The sequence below is a fragment of the Echinops telfairi genome, unplaced genomic scaffold, assembly GCF_000313985.2.
Source record: "Echinops telfairi isolate 266 unplaced genomic scaffold, ASM31398v2 ScPeMD7_7468;HRSCAF=8506_0, whole genome shotgun sequence".
Lineage (NCBI taxonomy): Eukaryota > Metazoa > Chordata > Mammalia > Afrosoricida > Tenrecidae > Echinops > Echinops telfairi.
In genome coordinates this window covers 56561374-56569671 of record NW_022111369.1, presented here as the reverse complement: position 1 = coordinate 56569671, position 8298 = coordinate 56561374, and the positions used below count along the sequence as shown (strand labels likewise).

The window sequence follows — 8298 nt, the reverse complement described above, 5'->3', positions numbered from 1 at the left end:
GGTGAAGAAAGCTGATGGTGCCAAGCTGTCAAATTACATAGAAGCTGGGGTCCCACATGCTGGAAGATAAACAAGGGACCATCTAATTGAGAAACAACAAAGCCCACATGGAAGAAGCACACCAGCCTGTAAGATGACAAAGCGGCGAAGGGATCAGGTATCAGACATCAAAGACAAAACTATATATATAACATTGTGAATGAAGGGGAGTACAGAGTGGGGACCCAGGGCCCATCCGGGGGAAATTGGACATTTCCTTGCAGAAGGACTGTGGGGAGGAGAGGAGCCAATCAGAGTGCAATGTAGCAACAATGAAATATGCAAATTTCCTCTAGTTCTTAAATGCTTCCTCCATCCCACTACCATGACCCCAATTCTAACTCACATATTGGGCTGGACCGGAGGATGTACACTGGCACAGATAGGAACTGGAAATATAGTGAGCCCAGGACAGATGAACCCCCCAGGAACAGTGGGGAGAGTCGCGATATCGGGAGGGTGAAGGGAAGGTGAGGGAGAAAGGGGGAACAGATGACGAGGTCTACATATGGCCTCTTCCCTGGGGAACGGACAGTGGAGAAGTGGGTGAGGGAGATGTCGGATGGGGTAAGATATGATAAAATAATAATAATTTATAAATTATCAAGGGTTCAGGGGGAGCAGGGAGCGAGGAAGGAGGGTGAAAAATGAGGAGCTGACACCAAGGGCTCAAGTGGAAAGCGGGTGTTGTGAGAATGATGAAGTCAACATATGTACTGATGTGCTGGACACAAATGATGTATGTACGGATTGTGATGACTTGTATGAGCCCCTAATAAAATGATTATTAAAAAAAAGACAGGAAAGGAAGAAAAGATCAAAGTGGATGTCAAAAGAGACTCTGAAGTTTACTCTTAATCATAGAGCAGCTAAGGCAAATGGAAGAAAATGGTTGAATGGAAAAATTTAATAGGCATTTCGAGGACACAAAGTAGTATCATGAAATGTGCAAAGTCCTAGAGTTAAAAAACAAAAGGAAGAACATGTTCGGCTTATCTTAAACTAAAAGAACTGAGGGTGGGGGGCTGGAGGGAGATTAAGCCTTGAGTTTCAATATTAAAATATTCTAGGGGCACAATATTGAAAGATGCAGGGAACATCAAAGAAGATGGAAAGAGGGTGCAGTCTGAGCACCACAGAGGATGTGCAGTCTCAGCAGGTACGCTGAGGACCAGCAGCCACGTCTCCTGAGGGACACGCAGGTGTGATTCTGCCAACATTGACTTCAGGTCTTGCCAGAGTGCTAGTCTTTGCTCAGGACCAGCAGGTTCTTCCCATGACAGATCCAATGTAAATCACTCTGGTTTCTGAGGCTTTTCAAACCTGGGTATCCTATTCAATCCATCAAAGGCTCCTAGGACAGCTCATCCATGTGATACTGGCCACATAGCAATGACTTACACTGGCTTTTCATGTTTATACTTGGAGGCAATTTAAGGTGTGAAAATGAAGCTTGCTTAGCAGTCTTAAAGAGCCCTTCAACTAGAATATGGAAGCATGTGCCAAACCTGAAGGAAATGAAAATGACAAGCCATTGGTATACAGTGTGTCCTGTGTTTGCTATATGCTCAAATACTGGCCAGGCATGGATATGAATGAAGCCATTGACTGGGGAGTTAGACTTCTATCTCATGAAGATCAACTTTTTGTGGTATTGTATCACTACATCTGATGGGTAAACTAGATGGGGTTTTTGTTTTTGTTTTTTCAGAAAAGGAACTGAACAGGATAAAGAGATGATATAGGATGAGGCAAGAAAATGGTTATCATCAAAGACCTAATAAACCTCTAGACTCCTGTTATTCTTTTTGGGTGGTAACAACTTCAAAACTTCAGAAAACATTTCCAATACACTAACTCTGAAAAAGACATAAATTACATCATACCAACTCCAGATCCCTTGGTAGGGGTGTTTGCCAGACTTTGGAGTGTGTGGCCCGTCGCTAATGGAGGAAAGCAGACTTCGTAAAATACACCCTGCTCTGAAGGTCAGCACGAAGAATGCTGACTGTCTTCTCAGTCTCCACAAAGTTGGAGAACCAAGGACTCTTTGCAAAGTTCAGAGCATGTACACATCTCGATATGATTGACTCTAGTTTCAGAAGGTGGGGCAGGTGGGGGTAAAGGAGGAAATTTGTAACATCATTGTAGCCCAAGTGCAAGTATGACACTAACTCAGAGGACAGTCAATGACAGGCAGGCTGGGGTTATTGCGGTAATAAAAGTGTAAATACACAATGGTGAAACTATAGCAATCAGTGTGATGAGATGGCATGCAATAAGGTGATTCCCCTCAGTGTGGATGACCTTGCCTCCAAGGATTGACGACGTTGTCTTTAAGACAGATATTGAAAGGTCCTTTATGACAGTGAATGCAATGGCATGCCTTTTGAATCTGCCATTACCAACAGAGTAAACCATATTATTTTTTAATTCAAAATGGAAAATGCCAGTCCATTTCAGCTCACTAAAACCTAGAAATGTTTCTATTTTATGCAGTGGATTCTTGCTCCCCAGTGGGCAGTCAAGTCTTTCTTTGTAGTCTGTTCTTAGTCTAGAAGCTCCATTGAAACCTCTTCACTTTGGGGGACCCTGCTGGCATTTGAAATACCAGTAGCATCGCTTTCAGCATCACAGCAACACACAAGCCACCACAGTCTGACAAACTGGCACGCAGTCAAAAGAACATTCAACTAAGTATTCAGGAGGTAGGACCTGAGCTATGGAAAGAAGCTCAAGCTGCACTGAGAAAGCAGGCGCCAACAGCAAGATTCCAATCACTGATGGAATACAGAGAGCAATATTTCGACATGCCAATGAAGCACTGGAAGCACCCACTCATTGATGCCAGGAACTTTGGAAGACAGCTACTTGGCCAACTGATTAAAAGAGAACCATTTTTGTACACTTTCCAAAGAATGGTGACTCAACAGAATGCTCAAATTATAGAACAATATCATTGCTATCACATGCCAGTGCAATGCTGCTAAAAACTGTCCAACAAGAGTTGGAGTAATACATTGACAAGGAGCTTCCAGGGTTTCAGGCCTGATTCAGAAGAGGATATGGAACAAGGGATGTCATTGCTGGTGGCACATAGATCTTGTCTGAAAGCAGAGAATACCAGAAAATGATTACTTGTGTATTATTGACTACATGAAAGCATTGAACTGTGTGAGTTATAACAAACGATGGATAGCCTTGTTTAGAATGGGAATTCCAGAACACATAATTTTGCTCATGCAGAACTTGTCCATAAATCAAGAGGCAGTTGTGTGGACAGAACAAGGGAATGATGCATGGTTTAAAATCAGGACAGGTGTGCTTTCGGATTGTAACCTCTCCCCCTACTTACTCAATCTGTAGGCAGCACAAATCACCACGAAGACTGGCTTCTATGAAGAAGAATGTAGCATCAGGACAGGAGGAAGGCTTATTAACAACGTGCTATGTACAGATGATACAACTTTGCTTTCTGGAAGAGAAGAGGGTTTAAAGCACTTGCTAATGAAGATCAAGAATTGCAGCCTTCTGTATGGACTACCAACTCAACTTAAAGAAGACCAAAATCCTCACAAGGGGACCAATCGGTAATATCTTGTTAAATTCAGAAAAGATGGATATTGTCAAAGATTTTGTCTTGCTTGGATCTATATGAATGCTCATAAAAGCAACAGTCAAAAAATCAGAGCAGCATTACAGTGGGTAAATCAGTTACACCTCTTTCATGATGAAAAGCAAGGATGTTCTTTTGAGGACTAAAGTGCACCTGACCCGACCATGGTATTTTCCATGACTTCGCATGCATGTAAGAGCTGGACATTAACTAAGGACGTTCAAGAGAAAATTGATGTGTTTGAACTGTAGTGCTGGCAAAGAACATTGAAAGCACCAGGGCTGCTAAAAAGACAAACAAATCAGTCAATCGGCCTTGTAAGAAGTGTGGCCTGAGTGCTCCTTTGGGACAAGGACAGCACGAGTTCATCTTACATACGTAGATATGTTTTCAGGGGAGAACAGTCCCTGGAGAAAGAGCTCAGACTTCATAAAGTGGAGGCGCAATGAAAACGAGCTCTCTCGACAAGCTGGGCTGGCCTGGTGGCCACCATGATGGGCTCGCACATTAAAAAGAATCACGAGGATGCGGCAGGGCCAGGTACGGGTCCTTCTGTTGTACTCAGGTGTCTGTGTGCTGAAACCAAATGGATGGCACCAAACAACTGTCTAGAAGATCACTATCTGTGCCCTCCATTTCATTTCTGGCAACAGCCAGATCTCCCAGATTCTTACCTTGTTCATTCCACGTTCTGATTATTAGGAGAGTTCTGCAACTGTTCCTTCCCGTTTTAAATCATAACCCATCAGCAAATGAAAGGCCTGAAGTTTCTCCCCCCCTCAAGCTTTCACAGTTACATTTTTGACAACTTTTACTATTACATTTTTACAACAACTTTGGCAGTTGTTTCTTCTCATTTTTAAGTCATGCCCCATCAATCAGTGACAGTCACGAAGGCTTTTCCCTGTTTATGTCATTCAGTATGGTTTGAGAAGGCAGTTCTTCCTCGGTCATATTTTGAGTAATTTGCCACCTGGGAGGCTCATCTTCTGGTCCTATGCTTCTCTTTGTGAGGTTTTCAGTCTTGACAGTGCCTTATATAAAGCTCTGAGCTAGAGTGAGCATTTCCACCACCCTCCTCCTCATCAGATCCACCACTTGTCTGTCAGCTTGAGCGTTGCTGAGATGCTGCAAGTTACATCACTGGTATTTTCAACTAAGGTGAACCGATTTCAAGATAACTTGCAGATGAAGGACGGATGACAAAAGAAGGAATAGACTGTACATTTTGGAGAAATAAACTACTGAAAGCCTAATGGATCATATCAAAACAGTAATGGTAGCCAGACACCATCCTTTCTTTCTTTTTCCTGGTCTCAGGCAGTCCCTAAAAAAGGACATCAGGCTTGGTAACATAGAGGGTCAACTGAAGGAGTCAGGCCCTCAAAGAGATGGATTAGCCCAGTGGTTATAGTGATGATGCAGTGATAAGGAACATGTGAGGACGGCGCAGGACCGGGCAGTGTTTTGCTCTGCTGTGCACAGGGTCACTATGAGTCAGAACCAACTCGATGGCACCTAACAACAACAACAACATGATACAGCCATTTTTGTAAGCTAGTCTTTGGGCATCTCCCTGCTTTCTGGAAGGGGTGGGGAAAGATGCAGGTTTAGGCATAAAATCTGGGAGAATGAGAGAGAAGAGCATTTTTTCCTCATGTGGTTCTGGGCATCATCATGGCTGTTCTACCAACTGTAAAGAGAATAAAAGGCAGCGTACTGACCAAAACTGGCATGGTGTTAATAAGAACAAATAGATCATTTAATTTTTATATACGTATAGTCTTAATAACGCCGTTAATTTAAGGAACAGATGGCAATGAAAGAAAGTATCTTTTATTAAATATTCACTTTACAACTCTGATTTCAGATTTAATGACCTCTCATACACAACACAGTCAATCAGCTGAATCTGAACAATATTTCAGCTCTTAGTACAAGAAGTACTGTCTTTTTCTGGTTGAAATACATGTTCTGAAATGCACCCACCGACTACGCTCTCTCTGACAAGAGCATCAACCCCCTGGGCGGCTTTGTCCACTACGGTGAAGTGACCAATGACTTTGTCGTGCTGAAGGGCTGCGTGGTGGGGACCAAGAAGCGAGTGCTCACTCTGCACAAGTCCCTGCTGGTGCAGACCAAGTGCCTCGCCCTGGAGAAGATTGACCTCAAGTTCATTGACACCACCTCCAAGTTTGGCCACGGCCGCTTCCAGACCATGGAAGAGAAGAAAGCTTTCATGGGACCACTCAAGAAAGACCGAATTGCCAAGGAAGAAGGTGCATAACAGTTGGTGCAGCTGGTGGGATCGCAATAAAGACTTCTTTTCTAGTGGGGGTGGGGGGAGTGTCAAAATACATGTTCTGTAGAAATGATTGCTTTAACCTTTGTCAACGGTATTGCAATTCTAGCTAGTTCACTTGTTTTTGCAATATTAATAACAGTATTCTGTAAACATCCTTCAAAGTGTATGTCAATGGTAGAAAGCAAATTTCAAAAAGAAGTCTGAAGAATATAACTAGACTCATAAACACTTTTTGCCATCTCATGCAGGAAATTCATTTTACAATCAATCTAGGTCTTATCAAGCAAGGTTCTGTTTGCTATACAAACATGGCTGAAATTGAAATTGAAAAAGAGTGATATTCTAAGTAATCACAAAATGTTCTGGAGTTGAGTGTGTGGCATTAACCAGACTTCACAGCAAAGAAACTCCAACAAATCAACATGAACGCCTGTTATCTGGTGGTGCTGATAAAGGGAAATTCCTCATTGGGGCTATGTAATGCATCAAGTCAATCAAACACAAAGTAAATAGCTGGCCAATTGGTATTTATTTGCCTTCAGAACTTTTCAGAACCAAAGGGGTAAACCTGTTTATTTTTACTCTTACTCGCAGAGACAGAGATAGTGGCTTCTGGAGGAATCTGCTGGACTGTTAAATTCAAGGCAGAGAAATCCGTTCAGAAGGTAAGAGTGAGTGTTTCATAAGATCCCAAAGGAGAAATCACAGTAGATTTTCTCAAATGAAACAGGAGGATCACGAGGGTTTATTACGAAGAAGTTTTAAGAAAACAGAAAACTGCCCTGGTGAGGAGAAACCAGGAAAACCTGACCCCATGCAGCCCACCATCCTGATCTTGGCTCCTTCGGACTTCCTTAGGTTCCCACAATCAAAGAAGATTTAAAAGGAACACATACGCAAAATTTCTTTTTAATAAAAACAAAAGGATCACCATATGAGTCACTTTAGGCTACCACATTGCTTTTTGTTGTGGTATAAATTACTGTTAGTGTTGCTATAATTGTTCGATGACTTAGACTCGGTTCCAACGTACAGTGACCCTGTGAGCAAAAGAAGGAAGCCCCCCTTTGTTCTTCACCTTCCTCACACTCTCTTTTACTTTATACCGAAAAACACTCACTTCCCATTTTGATGCTTTTCTTGAATAAACATTGATATGATTTTGTAGCTATACTTTTTGACTTATCCTCATACTCCCTCAGTGTTTCAGGGGCCAACTAGTTAAAAAAAATAGAAAAGTCACTTCAAATGAGTTGTCACATTTGTAAATTAGTTGTTTGAAATATAATTACCAAATACAACTCTTGTATGCTCTGCTTAATATGACCTGTAGAGAAGGTGCTAAACCATCCCAAGAGGACTTCATGTTTGCTAAAGTAAAAGTCCTCAAAACCAAAGAAACAATGCTACAAGATTGATTGACACCATCACTCTAAAATGGGCTCAAAGATAGCAGCACCTGTGATGTTAACACAGGACCAGCTACATTTCATTGTTACACATAAGGCTGCCCAGAGAATGCAGGGCTGTGAATTTTTAATGTGGCTCTTCTAACCAGAGTATCTATAACCACCACCAAACCAGTTTCCTTTAGGTTCTGGGCAACAGGGCGAGGGAAAGATACTGATTGGATTATATGATTCAGCTGTCAGTGATTTCCCTTTTGCTGGGTATAAAATGAGTCATCTCAGGAAGAGGAAGGGCTATCTCCTTAACAGCACAACAGAAGAGTCAGGAGTGGGGCATGCCCTTTGAGCTCTAAGGTCCCTGCACACTGAATCTCCTGGAGGAGACAGTTTGGCACCAAAAAGGACAGGCGCTGCAACAGCAGAAGCAGGAGCCAGAGCATGAAGCAAAGTGGTGGAATTCCCAACAAATGGAGCATGTAAAAACCGAATGCTTTCAGAAGTCATCAAAAATGAAATGGAGCCCATCAAGATCGATATTCTAGGCATTCGTGAGCTGAAATGGACTGATATTGACCGTGTTGAATCAGAAAATCAAATGGCTTACTGTAGCAGTAATGACACAATCAGGAAGAATGAGTTTGCATTCATTGTCAAAGAGAACATCATTTCAAGACTTACCTCCAGTACAATGTTGTCCGTGACAGGATTATATTTGTTCACATTCAAGGAAATCCTCAATACAACTATTATTCTAATGTATGCACCAACCACTAAAGCTAGCAATGCAGAAAATGAAGAATTCTACTAACTTCTTCAGTTGGAAATTCGTCAAACCTGCACCTTCTGGCCTGTGAAGGCCTGCTTCCCACTTGACCTTTATGCATCATCAGTCTATAGCTCTGAGTCGCTGTGAGTCTGAAGAAGACCCC

At 42.3% G+C, this 8298-nt stretch overlaps 1 pseudogene; it reads left to right on the top strand.

The window, feature by feature from the left end:
- The window catches only part of LOC115873299, an 8558-nt pseudogene extending 6433 nt beyond the window's left edge, over positions 1-2125 (top strand).
- Positions 2126-8298: the final 6173 nt, after the last annotated feature.